Raw genomic sequence first — 19021 nt, forward strand, 5'->3', positions numbered from 1 at the left:
TCTCTTCTCTAGAGGCAATGCAGGTTGATTATGTTAAGATGGCTGAACAAGGATCTCATAATCACAAGATTGGCATAAGAATAGTTTGCAGAGCAGAGGCCAGAAAATCCCATGGAAACATATGGTGGAAGAACTAAGCAGTTCTAATTTGGGAGCAGATAGGGGGGACATTGGGTGTCAGTGAATGTAGTAAAATTAACACAGATAAGGGGAAAACTGTCCACTTTGATATGGATTGCTGTTTCCTTTGGCAGGAAGATGTGGGAAGTTGTATCTATTGCTGCTCACAGAAAACTATATGTAAAATGGATGTAAAAAAAAGTAAAATGTTATCTTGAATGTAGTCAATTGTCAGAAGCCTTGGAAAGCAAGTTAGACATGTACAGACCAATACAACTACCTAATACAAACAAAAGTACTGTATTTAGTGTAAATAGTGGCATAAAAGAGGAATACAGATGATACATTATAACGTGTGTACATAGCCTAAAGATGGCACTAGATGAATGTGCACACTTTTTGCAATTGGAAAGTGGAATAAGACTCTGCTGAACACCTCTGATGGTGGCTTATTTCTTATCGAAGAAAAAGGTTGGGCTTGCTGAAATCCTACATGCCTGATCCTTCTTTCACTGACCTCTGTAATTAGGGGACCAATTGGTTAATGTACTGTATATGGCCAAACTGTACACTGAGAAAATAATTGTAACTGCTATGACCATAAAGATCTTAAAGGCTCAGTGATCCTTAACTGCGTGACTTCCAGGAATATTCAGCACCTTTCCCTGATATCCTCACATAAAGAAAATGCTGAGCTTACTATTGTAAGAAATCAACAGGACACAGTCATGCTTCCTGCAGCTGCGGCTTGTTCATGCCATTCCATGTATTGTCCCCCTTGTACGATGTTTGAGGCTACTACATCCTTCCAAGTGACTGACAGTAAATATTAAAAGCATGACGTATCTATAGGGATAAGCGGGTCTCCAATGTAAAAATTCCCCTTACCAACTGTACCTAAAATAACGACACAGACTACGACTTTATTGCACGAATGGCCACAGCTTTATTTAACAGTATATATGTACCCAAACTCGTGGCTCCACATGCCACTGTTGCGGGCGGGGAGGAGGGTGTCAACGCTGCGCTCTCCCACTGCTCGGGTCCGGCCGCCGCTGCTCTGCGGCTACTGCTGCTGCTGCTAATGTTTGTGGTTGCCCTGCAAGTTCATGGGCTTGTCCATAGGAGTTCCTATGCCAAACTTTTCAAGCGGTCCCCACGGGGACAACGGTGCTGGCAACGGCCGGTTGCAAATCACGGATACAGACAATCAGGTTACTTTCACGGTAATCATTTTCATTTTTCATCTTTTGCAAACTTTACAAACTTTTTCAAACTGGTGGTCCCAACGGGGACTGGACAACGGTGCTCCGCTGCCCTACTCAGAGTCCTCAGCATCACTTGAGGGAGGGGGTGTAGCGCTCACACAGGCCTCTTGGCTGCCCCTCAATTTTGCATCTAGGGCGAACCACCCCCTCTCTCCACAGTGCCGGGTGTACTGGACCAAGTCGCCCGGCATCAGGTTCCGACCGGGGTGCTCCTCTGGCAGATGAGCATTAACATCCCGCCGGGCTATAAACACTTCGGCCTCCAGGCCAGGTTCATATGTGAATCCATAGCCCCGGCGGACATCAAACCGCCTCACCTGCCCTTCATACAACGGGCCCCGGACACGGAAAGTTGCCTGACGGAGGTTCTCTTTTTCCCGGATTGCACGGGCCACCAACTCCGTCTTCTTTCTTTACCTCTCCTCGATCTCCAGGCCCAACGGTACCGGCTCCCTGTCCCAGTACAGCGCTGCTGCGAGCTCCGGCGCACGGGTCGGGCCTCGCGGGACATTTTGGACGCTGCCCACTGTTAGGGATCTGGGAGGCAGGTCCCGCGGCTTCTTGGCCTTGGACGCCGCCTTGCAGCAGCAACCCGGCGCAACCTCAGCCGAGGTGTGGGGGATGGGCACAGGGGCTTTCCTCTGTTGGGCCTTCGGCACGGAACGGGCTATCAGCTCCAGCTCGGGGGACTTCTCGGGGGACGTCTCCGGTTTGGGCTTCGGGGCTTTCCACGGCAGCACCTCCGGGCGGCTACCGGCTCCGGCTGCAGGTCGGCCCGCCGGGGCGGGCATGCTGGGTATCGCTACCGGTTGCGGTGGCAGCGGGCCTAGTGGCGGGGTCACAGCTTCCGGGTCGGGTGGCGAGGGAGGCAGCAGGGTGAGAGGGTTTAGACCGGGTCCCGCAGCCGCGATGACCGGCCCTTCAAGGGCATCGGGGCGTGGGTCACTCACCCTCCCTTCCGCAGCTTCCTCCTCGCGTCTCCGCATGGTTGCTATCACGTCTGCCATGTCGGTCTCCCACTCCTCCATGGGGAGCTGCATTTTGATCTGCAGCCTCTGGTAGAGCTGCGCGGTCCGGATCTCCACCCACGCCGCGGTCCCTGGCGTGGGGGCTACGGTGCTTCTGGACGGCATCCACATGTTGCTGGCGGTCTCTCCCAGGAACTAGATGGGTGCAAGGTCCTGGCGTCCCTTCTTTTATAGCCGCGCTCACATGCGACCAGCCGCCATTCCGTCTCTCTTAGCTTCTTTCCGGCTCCTCCTCTATCGGGGCGGGGTTTTGGCCTTCGCGCCTCTACTACTCGAGAAGACGCTTGAGCGGAAACTTTTCGCACCCAAAATGGCGGTAACAAGGTGCACCTCTACCTGACGGCAGAGCGGTAAGATCCTGTTCGTGACGCCAAGTTGTCGCGGGCGGGGAGGAGGGTGTCAACGCTGCGCTCTCCCACTGCTCGGGTCCGGCCGCCGCTGCTCTGCGGCTACTGCTGCTGCTCGGTGGCTCAAGCAATGGGCCGGATCCCGGGGACTCGAGCGGCGCTCCTCGCCCGTGAGTGAAAGGGGTTGATTTGTTGGTGGGGGATTTGATTAATGTCCGTGACGCCACCCACGGTTGTGGTGATTGTGTTGACACCACCGCTGCTCTGTCTGGGGATCCCGGGAGTGGTGATATGGAGCAGCTAGATGTTGGTTTGCCCCTCCGTGAGTAGGGGTTTTGGTAGTCCCGGGGCCCGATGATGGGGAGGTCAGGATGGTGGACAGGCGGGTTATGGGGCCTGTGGAGGTGCAGGGACGCAGGGGCAGCGCTGTGCCGCACGGCACGGGGGTACTCACTCAGCCCAAGGATGATGACACAGTTCACGGTAAACAAACGGCTGGTTGGACGGGTCCCTCGGACGGCTACGGTGCTGATGTTCCATGCAGTTAGCGGTGACGGTCACTTCCCTGCACCTAAGTACGGTTCTTTGGTAGCGATGGATTCCCACCGGTAACCCGCTCCCCAGCTTGGATATGAGCCGGAGGAGCCCCTCTCTTGCCCGCAGGCGCTGGCCCTGGGAAACTGGTGCCTTGGCGGTGGCGGTGTCTCCCCTTCATGGTCGAACTGTTGCCTTCAATCGGGACTTTGCTGCTGGGAGACCCGAATGTCCCCTTCACTGACGGATTTGGCAAATTATGGCGACTCCTAGCCTTGCCGGGATCCGAAAGGCCCCTGCCACTGGTGCTGGCTTCTCTTTGTATACCTCTCCGGTACCGCCGGGCCACCACCCGTCTATGGTCCTTTCGGCAACCTCCGATTAGCCTCTCCTGCAGACGGTCACCGCCGTCTGTCAACCTTGCTGTCTCAGTCCGGGGCACACACTCGGACCAACTTCAGGCTTTCAAACTGTCACTTTTCTTCTCTCACTTCCACTCCTGTCACTAGCTCCACTGCCACTTCCTTCTACTCTCAAACTCTATCTTCCACTGTTTACTCCTTCACTTCCCTAGCTTGACTGCTTACTGCTGGTTTTCCCGCCTCCAGGACTGTGAACTCCTCGGTGGGTGGTGCCAACCGTCTGGCCCACCCCCTGGTGTGAACATCAGCCCCTGGAGGAGGGCAACAAGGATTTGTGTTCTGACCTTGGTGTTCCTGCAGGGAATGTGGGGTGTGTGTGGTGTTGTGACCTGTGACCCCTGGCTTGCCCAGGGCGTCACACCACCCATTGATAACACATAACCTGTACATATATACTAATTCTCCACAAACCACACCTGATAGATCCGTCCGAGAGGCCAACCATCATTCCTATCCCCCGGCCGTAACCTCTAACCGGCCCAGAGGATCACCTCGGCCGTGACCAACCGACCCGAGGTGTGGGGTAATAACGTTCCATCGTTAATTACCCCTCCCCAGAACCTGCAGGACCTCCGCCCACAAGTTCCCATCCAAACCGAAGCCAGTCCCGCTGAGTGGCTTCATACCAACAAACCGACTGTCGGTACTCCCAACCTCTCTGAACGGACCTATCACCCCGCTGTGACAACCAAAAACTTTTTTTAATATGATACTTCCACCCCCCATATAACTTGTTTTTTATTTTTTATTATTGTTTATTTTTTTTTTTTTTTTTTTTTTTTTATTAATCTTATTATTTATTCATCTTTTTCTTTTATTTTTTTTTTATATACATTATTGCAGGGCGGGCGGGTGGGACACACTGGTTGTATGACAAAAGAGGCAGTGACCTATGCACAGACCCCTTTATACCCCCTGCAACACCCCACCCCTTCCAGTCTATCCCCCAATCCCCTTTGCCGTTTCTCCCACCAATCCAAAAGCCCCATATACAACCTTCTAGCCATATACCTTAACCCTTTCCTACCCTGAACCCTCCCGATCGTCATGGGGCCTGTTCACCCCTATGGGGCTCACTGCCCATCTTGACGTATCTATAGGGATAAGCGGGTCTCCAATGTAAAACTTCCCCTTACCAACTGTACCTAAAATAACGACACAGACTACGACTTTATTGCACGAATGGCCACAGCTTTATTTAACAGTATATATGTACCCAAACTCGTGGCTCCACATGCCACCCATTGATAACACATAACCTGTACATATATACTTATTCTCCACAAACCACACCTCATAGATCCGTCCGAGAGGCCAACCATCATTCCTATCCCCCGGCCGTAACCTCCAACCGGCCCAGAGGACCACCTCGGCCGTGACCAACTGACCCGAGGTGTGGGGTAATAACGTTCCATCGTTAATTACCCCTCCCCAGAACCTGCAGGACCTCCGCTCACAAGTTCCCATCCAAACCGAAGCCAGTCCCCCTGAGTGGCTTCATACCAACAAACCGACTGTCGGTACTCCCAACCTCTCTGAACGGACCTATCACCCCGCCACAGACCGGCCAAGTGACACCTTACTTGGCCCGGGCCCTCCACACCCCCATTGCTTGCTCTAAGCCATCCCACAAACCCAACATCCACAAATCCAAACCTATGTCCGTGAGATGGACCCCATCTCGCCTCAAACACTGCTCGGTGGACTCCTCCAGCTCTCTATGTCGGACCACCAATCCCCCATTTCGCGCTACGAACCTGTCAATTGCCCGGTTCAATTTTTTACCCGGGCCCTGTTAATTCAATCCACCGACCTCGCGAAACGCCACTGTCTCCGGCTATGATATCGGACTCTACAATCAAATACCAGGGAACGCCTTCCACAAATGCAACAAGTCAAACTTGACATCCCTTTCCAACTCTCTCGCCGCCCTCACTCCAAGGTCATTCCTTCCCACATGCAGAATTAACACATCCGGTTCCCGATCAATACGGCTATAATACACCACCTCAGGGCGAACTCTCCCCCAGGTCATGCTCCGAATTCCGAGCCATTTCAGACGGGCTTCCGTCATCGCCACTCCGAGCTGGCGACCGTCCTGACAAACATCCGTCCGCAAAGCTCCCCACCATCTCCCAATCCGCCAAATCCAATCCTCACTCAGCCCTCACCTAGCGGCTTCATTCGCTGCCCCAATCCGGAAGGAGTGGGACCCGTAATCCCTTAGCTCCTCCCCCACCCGTACTAAAGCCGTCTTCAGCACTGCGATAAACTGGAATCGCTATAAAGCGGATCCATCCACATGCCTAAGGAAAACACCAGGGTAACCACCCCGCACCTTCAAAAACTCTGTCACCTGTACCACCGGGCATAGCTGGTGCCCTGGAAATTCAAACAACACCACCAGGCATCCACGGCCCACTTGATCCGTCTTTGAAAACCGTAGCCGGCATTCCTCTCTATCCATCCCATGCCTCACATCCTCCATCAACAGTCCGCCTACAGCTTGCCTAGCCGGGCTAACCAATTCTCCAATCCAAAAGGCCCCAAAGAACGCCAATACAATGGCAACCGTGAACAAGGCTTGTTCATAAGGAGACGAGCATATATCCCCCCAAACACCCCACCAAACGAACCAGCAACGCGAACGTTATAGGCCGCCTTGTGTCCCGCGACTGTTTTCGAAAACCCCTCATCGCCTGCTGCTCCAGAAAATCCTTTGTCGCATCCCAAACCCCTTGTATTTTTTAAACAAGAAAGCCCACGCCGCCAACTCGTAACCTATAACCGAAACAGACCGACCTGCTGAAAATCCCACTAAACAACGACCAAACCCCCAACACTCATCCCATGTAACCAGGCTCCATAAAATCCGCCTTCAACAACTCCACCAATTCCTGCCACACCGACCGGTATCGGCAACAAGTAGCCTTGGCCCCCGATCTCCTAATTCCCTCAAATGCTACACAGACGCCAGGTCCCACAGCCCTTCCGGGCATAGTTCTCCATCCTCGTCTGCTCCCGGCACCAGTCGCCGGAACCTGTGAAACTGAAACCGAGATAGCGCATCAGCCACCTCATTTTGAACCCCGGGCACATACCGCGCCACCACACAAATGTTTAGCGCCAAGCAACACAACACCAGATGCCTCAAGTACCCCACTACCGGAGGTGATTTAGCTGGCAGTGAAGTGATAGAATGCACCACCGCCATGTTATCACAATGCATGCAAAGCTTCTTGCCTGCAAATTAGGGACCCCACGACTCCACTGCCACTATGATGGGAAACAGATCCAGCAGCGCGAGATTCTTTACCAGCCCCTTTTCCACCCAAAGCCGTGGCCATGTCCCAACACACCAATGTGTTTGAAAAATTGCCCCAAAATCCGACACCCCCGCCGCGTCCGTAAATAACTCCAGCTGTCTATTTGACAATGCCTTGCTCATCCATAACATCCTTCCGTAGTCTTGGTCGAGAAACGCATCCCACACCAGCAGATCTCCTTTCATCACCTCCGTCACTCTGACAAAATGATCTGGGGCTGTCACCCCTGCAGCTGCCCTCGCCAATCACCTATTAACTATTCGCCCCATCTGCATAATGCGACAGGTGAAAATCAATTTTTGAAGCACTGGCTGCAAATCCCGCAACTGCACCTTCTTAACCTGATACAAAACCGCACTGACGCCTTCAAATCACGCAGCTTGCCCACCGGCAATCGGCATTCCATAGCCACCGTATCAATTTCGATGCCCAAAAACCCTGAGCCGTCACTGGCCCTTCTGCCTTTTCCTTTGCCAACGGAATACCCAGGCTTCGTGCTATCCGCTCTAACGTAAATAACACAAGGAACAAACCAAGGAGCCCGCCGGGCCAATGCAAAGAAATCATCCAAATAGTGAATCACTGAATGGACTCCTGCCACATCCCTGACTACCCATTCCACGGAGAACTAAACATTTCAACATAAGCACATGAAATGGAACAACCCCCCTGGGCAGGCACCTATCCACCCAGTATTCACCATCCCACACGCACCCTAAAAGCTGCAGACTCTCTGGATGCCCCGGAAGTAAACCAAAAGCTGCTTCCATGTCCACCTTGGCCATCAGGGCCCCCTGCCCGGCTACCCGCACTGACTCCAATGCCGTGTCAAACGAAACCTTTAGACCGCAGGCAACTCAGGTGAAATCCCATCGTTCACTGACAACCCTGCCGGATAAGATAAATGGTGAATGAGCCAAAATTTGTTCGGCTCCTTCTCGGGTACCACCCCAAGTGGCGAAATCCTCAAGCTGGAGAATGGCGGGTCCTTGAACAGGCCCGCCATCCACCACAACTCCACCCCCTTCCGCAGCTTTTCCCCTACCACCTCCGGATGTTCTTTTGCGGACCTCAAATTACCCGGGCAAAACACCGGCGCCTCGGAGTCAAACGGAATCCGGAAACCCTCCTTAAAACCTGTCACCAACTGCTCCACCGCCCGAACATCAGGATATCTAATTAAATAGGGGAACATCGCCTTTACTCACACTGGCGTCCTCCCCTTTTCCAGACCCCTCCCCCAACTGTCCTTTACCTTGTTTGAAACAACTCGCCAAAGAGCGGGAACTTCCACAACCGGAACACTCGTATTGCAACCAACACGACGCCCCAATCTTACATTGCCCCTCATTAAATTGCCAGCATGCCCCCTTTTTGTCTGACCCGCCGGGGACCCGCCGCTCGCACCCGGGCTCCCGGCACCCCATCGAAAGGGCTGAGCCAGGGCCGTCATTAACCGTATCCACAATGACATATCCTCGTGGTCCCACCGGATGCCAGGCCGCAGAGCCTTCCTTTGCTGGAACTGCTCCTCATATCGCAGCAAGCCTAAACCACCATACACTCTGTACGCCTCGCCGCTCGAGTCCATGTAACCGAAACGGGGCGGAACGATGCTCCGGCTCCTTTTTCCCACTCACACTGGCTAGGGTCGCAAAGGCCTGTAGCCAGTTAGTAAAAATTATCGGGATCAACCTATTCTTCCTTTTCTCCTCATCCTCCTTTTCCTTCTTGGAGTCACTTGGCTTCACATTGTCCAGGTTAAACTTCCCAAGGGGAGCAGGGAAAAAATTTCCACATACTCCCCTTTCCGTATCTTCTCCCTCACCTCCTTTTTTTTTTTTTTTTTTTTTTTTAAAACGCACCCCTAACGGACTTACAAAGCACACGCATACTTTACTCTGTGCCCTATCGTCCAAATGAACAACCTCGTCCTCCTTTTCTTTTTCCTTTTCCACGTCCTTGCTAACCACCGCCTCAGCCGCCGCGCCGTCCACCTGACCCGCAACAACCGCCAGCACAGCTTCCTGAGCCCCTACCTCGCGCCCCGGCGCCACCGGCAGCACACCCACCGGGGGGGGCCCACCCAAGCCCCCCCCGCCGGAGACCCAGGCCCGCTCTGTCCTAACCGTTCAGCCAACAACCCCTGCAACACCCCCCAACAGCCGGCCCCAAAATTCCACCCAGGGTAACCCTGACTGACTGACCGCACCCGCACTCAGCATACTACCCCCCCGCGGAGGAACCCCCCCGCCCCCCCGCTACCCACAACATCAAACATATTGGTTGTCCTCTCACCGGGTTGCCTCTGAACCGAATCCGGAGCAGCCGTAACACGAACGTCCTGCTGCCGCTCCCTCCGTCCAGCCGCCTTCTCCGGTCCTTCTTCCTTGCTGGCTTCAGAAACGCCGCTGAGGTCCTCAGGGGGGACCAGCGAGGGGACAGCCTGCCTCCAGCGGCCGTCAACCCCCACGGTCACCGCACCCTGCTCCTCCAGGCGTCTCCCGCTGGGCCTCTTTCTTTTTCCACGTCGCGGCGTCCTGCCGCCGTTCTTCTTTTCTGCCTCCACTCCTGCCTGCTGTGCCGTCCCTATCTCAGTCACTTTAAGGGGCTCCCTCCCTGCCGACTGCAGGGAGGCCGTGCCGCTCCCGACGTATGCAGGGAACTCCCCCCCAGCCCGATCACCACTGGGGGGGACCATTACCACTGACCAGAGCATCCGGCCCTGTGGACTGCAGGGCCCTGCTCTCGGTCCTCTCTGACTGCCGCTCCAATCTGCGCCACCCCTCACTCTCCGATCGACGCCCTGCCGCCTGCAGGGGGCCTCCGCTCCTGCTCCATAACACCGGGCACCACCCCCAGTCAGCACTTCACTGGGGGCTGCCGTCGCTCCGGTCCGGGGCCGTGCAGGCCGCAAACTGGAAGTAGGCCTCGCCGAAGCTCCGCCCATTTCCGGCCCACGGAATCTCCGGCGAGGATTCCTCCCGGTGGCCGGTGCCCTCCAGACAGGTAAGGAGGGCGCCGCTTCCCTGAAGGGTCCCCGAGGGGGCTCCTAGCTCTGTTCCTCCTCCCCCCGCCGGGGGAGTAGCGCTCCGGTGGTCGCGCCCGCCAAGCGCGCAGCGCAGGCCCGGGTGCAGGAGCAGCAGGCCTAACCGCTCTAGCCCCGCAGACCGCCGCCAGCTGCTCCCGCAGCGCGGCCACTCCAACGACTTCAGCGGTCCCACCAGCAGTGCAGCCAGGGCCGCGATCTTGCATGTCAGCAATGCAGCAGCACAGGTGGGACACACTGGTTGTATGACAAAAGAGGCAGTGACCTATGCACAGCCCCCTTTATACCCCCTGCAACACCCCACCCCTTCCAGTCTATCCCCCAATCCCCTTTGCCGTTTCTCCCACCAAACCAAAAGCCCCATATACAACCTTCTAGCCATATACCTTAACCCTTTCCTACCCTGAACCCTCCCGATCGTCATGGGGACTGTTCACCCCTATGGGGCTCACTGCCCATCTGAATTTAAACTGCTGTTTTTCTACTATTAGTTCCCCATTGGTTAGTGGTAGCATATTGCACCGCACAGTAAAAACTTGGCTCTACCCAACGGTGCTCACAATCTACTTATAAGGGATTATTTAAAGGGGTTGTCCACTAATTGGACAACCCCAACTCATTCCCCTTGTTCGCCCCCGTACTCACCTCCGGTGTTGTCGCGGTTCCAGCGATGTCTAAGGCCACGTTCCCAGGGGCCATGTGACATTGTTATGACACGTGAGCCCGGTGACAAAACAGGACCTGCTTCCTTCTCCCCGCCTTCGGACATTTGAGCAGGATGGGAGTGAGTGCAGCGCTGACTTCCTGCTGAAACATCCGAAGGCGGAGAGTCCAAGTAGTGGACAACCCCTTTAATGAGAAGGCAAATAATATTTTATTATATCTACAATTGTTTTCACATTATGTATGATTCATACGTCAGAGGTATATACAAATAGTATTTCCTGACAGATACCTGTAACAGAAGGCTCTGATGAACAGTACGCCACCATTATGCCATCTATTGCGCATAATGTTAGATTAATATATATTCTACTGCACTTTCCCATAAAATAAGAAAACATATAACAATGCTTCATAGAAGAATACAGCCAATATACTAAGTCCAAGGAGATGTTCTGAGTCAGATCCAAATCTGCAACCATTTTTTCTAAGGAACAGTGCTAAGATATGATCCAACATAAATGATTAATAGGAGTAATGGTTTTGTCAAGGAGAATCTGAAATTGTAATGATTGGATTTATGGCATCTGAATGAATAAGACTCAGGAATCAGAGGTAATACTGATCCTTCCCATTACTGTTGAATGTAGGTTGTCACTAACTCCTATTGGTAATTGCATTGCCTATAGGGTGTATTGCAGGAAATGGGTTAATATTGGAGAGGAAATCTATAAAAAGCCCGCTACACACGCTTCAATATATCTCATAATCTGTCGTTGGGGTCAAGTTGTAAGTGACGCACATCCGGCATCGTTTGTGAGGTATCTGCGTGTGACATCTACTTGCGATCAGGATTGAACGCAAAACCGTTGATCGCAAACACATCGTATCATTCTCTAGAATTGAGCGTTTTGTTGCACGAACCTAGTGAATTGTAACGTGTGACATCCCTCATACGATTTTGGTGTCTGAGGCTATGTGCGCAGGTGTGCGCTCTGCACCGCAGCTTATAAAAGGTCTGCTTCAGAGCGCAGCTGAAAAGCTGCGTTCTGAAGCGCCTCACAATGTCTGTCATTCACTAATCTCTGTCAGTCGGTCACTATCTCTGTCCCTCACTCTCTGTCCATGTCAGTCTATCCCCCTCTCTCATATACTCACCGATCCCCGATCCCCGGCGCTGCACGGCATTCACACTGCTCCGGCGGCTTTTACTGTTTTGCAAAAGCCGGCCGCCCATTAAACAATTTCGTATTCCCTGCTTTCCCCGCCCACCGGCGCCTATGATTGGTTACAGTGAGACACGCCCCCACGCTGAGTGACAGGTGTCACACTGCACCCAATCACAGCAGCCGGTGGGCGTGTCTATACTGTGTAGTGAAATAAATAATTAAATAATTAAAAAAAACGGCGTGCGGTCCCCCCAATTTTAAAACCAGCCAGATAAAGCCATACGGCTGAAGGCTGGTATTCTCAGGATGGGGAGCTCCACATTATGGGGAGCCCCCCACCCTAACAATATCAGTCAACAGCCGCCCAGAATTGCCGCATACATTATATGCGACAGTTCTGGGACTGTACCCGGCTCTTCCCGATTTACCCTGGTGCGTTGGCAAATCGGGGTAATAAGGAGTTATTGGCAGCCCATAGCTGTCAATAAGTCCTAGATTAATCATGTCAGGCGTCTATGAGACACCCTCCATGATTAATCTGTAAATTACAGTAAATAAACACACACACACCCGAAAAAATCCTTTATTAGAAATAAAAACACAAACATATACCCTGGTTCACCACTTTAATCAGCCCCAAAAAGCCCTCCTTGTCCGGCGTAATCCAGGATGGTCCAGCGTCGCTTCCAGCGCTGCTGCATGGAGGTCACCGGAGCTGCAGCAGACACAGCCGCTCCGGTCACCTCCACGCAGCAACTGAGGTGAGTAGCGCGATCAGCTGAGCTGTCACTGAGGTTACCCGCGGCCACCGCTGGATCCAGTGACAGCGGGTAACCTCAGTGACAGCAGCTGATCGCGCGGCTGTCTTCATTACCTGCGTGGAGGTGACCGGAGCGGCTGTGTCTGCTGCAGCTCCGGTGACCTCCATGCAGCAGCGCTGGAAGCGACGCTGGACCATCCTGGATTACGCCGGACAAGGAGGGCTTTTTGGGGCTGATTAAAGTGGTGAACCAGGGTATATGTTTGTGTTTTTATTTCTAATAAAGGATTTTTTCGTGTGTGTGTGTTTATTTACTGTAATTTACAGATTAATCATGGAGGGTGTCTCATAGACGCCTGACATGATTAATCTAGGACTTATTGGCAGCTATGGGCTGCCAATAACTCCTTATTACCCCGATTTGCCAACGCACCAGGGTAAATCGGGAAGAGCCGGGTACAGTCCCAGAACTGTCGCATATAATGTATGCGGCAATTCTGGGCGGCTGTTGGCTGATATTGTTAGGGTGGGGGGCTCCCCATAACGTGGAGCTCCCCATCCTGAGAATACCAGCCTTCAGCCGTATGGCTTTATCTGGCTGGTTTTAAAATTGGGGGGAACCGCACGCCGTTTTTTTTAATTATTTAATTATTTATTTCACTACACAGTATAGACACGCCCACCGGCTGCTGTGATTGGGTGCAGTGTGACACCTGTCACTCAGCGTGGGGGCGTGTCTCACTGTAACCAATCATAGGCGCCGGTGGGCGGGGAAAGCAGGGAATACGAAATTGTTTAATGGGCGGCCGGCTTTTTCAAAACAGTAAAAGCCGCCGGAGCAGTGTGAACGCCGTGCAGCGCCGGGGATTGGTGAGTATGAGAGAGGGCTGCTAACTTCAGTAATTTAGGAGATTAGCGGTCACCGGTGAGTCCTTCACTGGTGACCGCTAATCAGGACGCGACACAGACAGAGCCGCAGCATGACAATGAAGTCGGGTGAAGTTCACCCGAGTTCATTCTGACAGTGCGGCTCTGTCTGTGTCTGCTGTCATCTGCCATTCAGCTCTGCTACATGGCTGTCTGTGTCTGCTGTCAGCGGCCATGTAGCAGAGCTGAATGGCAGATGACATAGTAAAAACACATCCCTACACATTACACACGCTTGGCAAGTCAATAAATAAAAAAAAAAAAAAGGTGCCCAATGCATACGTCACAGAACACATGATCTAAAGGATCGCACATAACATTGATCAATTTAACATAGACTACTAACGCACGTGTGACAGCAAATGAACGACCAACGTGAAATCTCATAGATCCCGTATGCAACCTGGGCGTGTTACATCGCAAATGCGATTGTACAACTAATTGCAACGTGTAAAGTGGGCTAAAGACCCTTAAATGTGCTTGTTTGATCAATCTCTTTTTCTTATTTAATCTCTCACCATGGTACTGGGAGCGCTATATGACTGGAAGTGTTAATGCGGCAATTAAAGGAAACCTGTCAGCACATGTTTACATATTTGAGTACTATTATGGCTGTATGGGTTCTCATCTTTCAATAAAAATGATATATTATTAGTAAAGATCAAATGTGCTAGGAATGAGAAATCTAACATAAAAGCCATATGCAAAGTTTGAAGTGCAGCAGGGCGTGGTGTCAGTTCACCGGGGCGTGTCAGTGCATTGGGGCGGGCCAGTGTATTGGGGCGTGTCAATGCACTGGGGCGGGTCAGTGCACCGGGATGTGTCAGTGCATAGGGACATGTCAGTGCATTGGGCCGTCAGTGCATAGGGACATGTCAGTGCATTGGGCCGTCAGTGCATTGGGACATGTCAGTGAACATTCATCCTGTGCTGATAAGAGTCACTTTAACTGTATTCATAACAGTGTCACTGACTGCTCCGGAGAGAGAGTCTACTGGCTTCTCAATAACAAGATGTTTGGATTTCAAAATCACATGCACTATTGTCTCATATTGTCTGTACATGTCCCCTCTGAATTGTAAGGCGCTGCAGAATATGTTGGCGCTATAGAAATAAAAATTATTATTATTATTACCAATACAAATGTATTTCTACATAACCACCTCCATCTCTGTGTACTAACCTACCAGTGCTCTTCACCACCCCAATGTGCAAGTGTTATGGTTCAAGGTCAGAATAAGCTGTCATTTACATTTTAGTAAGGTGTAAAGCTTGTACAAAAAATAGTAGAGGACAAATAGGATAATCATAATGTCAAGGATATTGAAAAAGATAAATGAAAAGTAATATTGTTACCATGTTGGGTGCTCAAATCATATCACAGTTGAGTACAAAGCAGCAGGTCCACCTACACAGTGATTGTTCTAGACAACTGGAAGTGCAGAATGTTGATCATTTGTATAAAAAATAAACAAGTAGGTAATTTACAAAATTATTCCATTTCTTTATTTATAATACAGCGCAGGTCAATGTGTTTCAGAGATCGACTATCTCCTTCATCAGGAGTCAGGACACAACTGTCTGATGACTTTCACAACCCTAGCAGGTGACTGTGATTCTGTTTGTCACCAATTGGTGACAAAGTATTGCGCTATTGCGCTCTTTCCCTCAACAGTTAATTTAAAAAAAGGATCCAGCAATATAGAAAAGTAGAACATTTTGTCTAAAAATGATTACACAAAATAATTTCTAGACAATAAAATATTCCACTCTATATGATGCGCTGGAGCTCTGTGTTTTGGGGGGGGGGGCGGGATGTTTTGTATTATTTATTTTTTATACAAATAACTAACATGTCACGTACATTATTAGTTTGTACAAACCTGTTGGTAAAAGGATATCCGGCAGTCCATGAGTGGAATAAAAGCTTCAACTTTATGTCAGTAACATAAATGTAGACAAGACAGCTCAGTATAAACTTGGTATGAGTTGTTCTCACTTTTTAGCATATTAGTAGAAACACGTTAGGTCATGTCATTTTCGTTTCTTCAGGGCTTTCGATTTCCTCTAAAACACTATGTATTACACTGTTTTCTCCAGAAATGATCTTATGATTAGTTATTCACACTATTTCCTATTAAGTATAGCTACAACGTGATAACTTGTATGGAGAACTACAAAGTCCAGATGATTTCTGTAGCGTGAAAAGTCATGAGCAGCTAAGTTCACATCTGCATGGTCCTTTACTGTTCTCTGTGCTTTTATAATCACTTAAAACCAAAGTTTCAAAATTCCAGTAACCCCCACTGGCGTTTAACAGTCCATGTTTATTTGTAACAGGATACATCGGATTCTGTGGTGATGGCTGTCATTTTGCCAAAAATAATAAAAAAAATAGCATTGCATGTGGTGTGCTATACTTCCTATCCAATATGCCACAATCTGAGACAAAGTCGTCAATGCAGATCTGGACTCAGCCTTATAAAACATATAACAATTATTCATTTGAGATTTGTAAGGTCAATATACTGATTGAGATATATATATATATATATATATATATATATATACAATGGAACCTTGGATTAAGAGTAACTTGGTGTGAGAGTGTTTTGTAAGACGAGCAAAGCTTTTTAAAAAATTGCAACTTGGTTTAAGAGCAATGATTTGCAATAAGAGCAAATCCTCACCGTGCACACTTCCGGTTCTGTCATTTCACCGCGCTCTGACCTGCTCTGGAGGTAACTTTCTGTACATATGTACTGTGTACAGTATACCATTGTACAGTATATACTATATAGCATGTCTATCAATTTGCATTTGTGGATACAGATTGTACTTTCTTTCTGTTATCCAGTGCAGCACATTGCTTGTACTGTAATCAAATTGCCTGGGCATTATTCCTACCATATTTGGCTTAGTTCTGTCCTTATTTTGGGGAGAATAGATTTGGGGGATTTTTTTTGTGTATTGTACTAGAATAAAGGTTGTCCTATTTTTCTCTTTATAGTTTACCTCCCGCACACCAACAATCCTTTTGTAAGCTAATGTGCACTTTGATTTGTTTTATATGCTTTTTACTGTACAGTATATTGTATTAGTGTGGTGTAGTAATTATATATGAATACAGTACATTATATTGCATTACTGTAATAAATTTGTATAAATGCAGTAAATATTTTTGGGTTGTGGAACGAATTGTCTGCGTTTCAATGATTTCCTATGGGAAAATTTGCTTTGATAAAAGAGTAACTTGGTTTAAGAGCACACTCCCAAAACCAATTATGCTCGTAATCCAAGGTTCCACTGTATATATTTCAGTGGCTTTCCACACAGAATTTGTGACATAAGTATTAGTACTTCCTTTGCATGGGAGATTCAGCCTTAGAGCTACAATCAAACGGTTTTGGCTCTTCACCCCTTCTTTAGACATTCTGGGTTTTTGTTGCTTACATAGCACAGACAATCACAGGTTCAAGACCCCTGAGGCCCTGTGCGAACAATGCAGTTTTTGATGCGTTTTGGGGTTTTTTTGGTGCAGTTTATCGTGCAGTTTGTTGCCCAGCAAAGTCTACGAGAAATCCCAGCAAAGTGTATGAGAAATCAGTAAACCTGTGCACTCGTTGCTTCTTTTTTTCCTTGCAGCTTTTAATGTAGAAAAAGCAGCATGTCAATTATTGGTCCTTTTTTTACCTGCGTTTTTTAGCTCTTCCAGCCATTAAATAGACCAAAAGACGCACCGAAAAAAAAACGCACCAAAAACTCAAGTGTTTTTTGGTGCGATTTTCGTCCACAAGGTGCGTTTTTCTGATGCAGAAAATTTCTGCACACATATCCTAAGACTACAAAACAGAGGAATCAAGAATAATTAATTAATAAAGTTTATTACTTTTTTGCACCGACCTTTTTTTTCGTTTTTCCTCTCTTCGTTGTATATCCTGAGTGGCTAACAGATACATTGAAAAGTTAAAAACAAAAAAAAGTTGAAACAATTAAAAACATTTCCATTAACAATAAAGATATTATACATAAGTGGTATAAAAACATCCATTAAAGATATAAAATATAAAATCAGTAAATGCTGTAAACCGAAAAAAAGACAAAACTGCATTTTTGGGGGTCACGAAGTGATCAAAACATCATATCTATCCCAAAATTGTACCACTGAAAACATTGGCTCACACTACAAAAGAAAATCTCTCACACAGCTCCATCAACTGAAAAAAAGAAAACGTTGCGAGTTGTGGAATATGGAAACGATCCCAAAATTTTTTTTTTTACTAATTTATGTTTTTTTTACCACTAAAATAATACAAAAACCGCCGTAATTGTTCTGATGGAAAGAATCGTCATGCCAGGTCATTTTAATTACACAATAAACACCGTAAAAACAAGTAAAAAGAAAAAACAATGTCATACTTGTAGGGGAGAGGGAAGGGGTAAAATGAATAGTGGCACTCAAAAGTACAATTCGTACTGTAAAAAGCTAGCGCTCATAAAAATATGTGGATAGAACTATAAAAAAGTTATGGCTCTTGGAATAAGGGGAGAAGAAAATAAAATCGCAAAGACGAAGTTGGGGCTATTAAACGGGGTGTCTACTACTACCGTAGGACAACCCTTTCTCATTCCTATATTTGCTTCTACTCACCTCCCATGCTGGGGCCGTTACAGCGGTGTCGGTGCTCACTCTCCCGAGGCTCACAGGACCGCTTACAAAACAGAATGAGGGACCCCTATTTTGTTCACCATTAGTGTAAAGGGCACTTTACACGCTGCAATATCGGTATAGATATCGCTAGTGTGCGTACCCGCCCCCTGTCGGTTGTGCAGCACTGGAAAATCGCTGCCCGTGGCGCACAACATCGCTTACACCCGTCACACTACCTGCCTAGCGACGTCGCTGTGGCCGGCGAACCGCCTCCTTTCTAAGGGGGCGGTTCGTTCGGCGTCACAGCGATGTCACTAAGCGGCCGCCCAATAGAAGCGGAGGGGCGGAGATGAGCGGGACGAACATCCCGCCCTCCTCCTTCTTTCCTCATTGCGGACGGCCGCAGGTGCAAGGTTGTTCCTCGTTCTTGCGGTGTCACACATAGCGATGTGTGCTGCCGCAGGAACGACGAACAACCTGCATCCTGCATAAAGCAACGATATTTGGGAATAGAATGACGCATCAACGATCAACGATAAGGTAAGTAATTTTGATTGTTAATGGTCGTTCGTGCGTTTCACACGCAACGACGTCGCTAACGAGGCCGGATGTGCGTCACGAATTCCGTCACCCCAACGACATCTCGTTAGCAATGCCGTTGCGTGTAAAGTGGCCTTTAGGCTGCGTGCCCACGTTCAGTGTTCAGTATTTTGGATCCAGAGTGTTTCAGCTGCGTCCAAAACGCTGCGTTGTACAG

This window comes from Anomaloglossus baeobatrachus, chromosome 8 (genome assembly GCF_048569485.1).
Source record: "Anomaloglossus baeobatrachus isolate aAnoBae1 chromosome 8, aAnoBae1.hap1, whole genome shotgun sequence".
Taxonomy (NCBI): Eukaryota; Metazoa; Chordata; class Amphibia; order Anura; family Aromobatidae; genus Anomaloglossus; species Anomaloglossus baeobatrachus.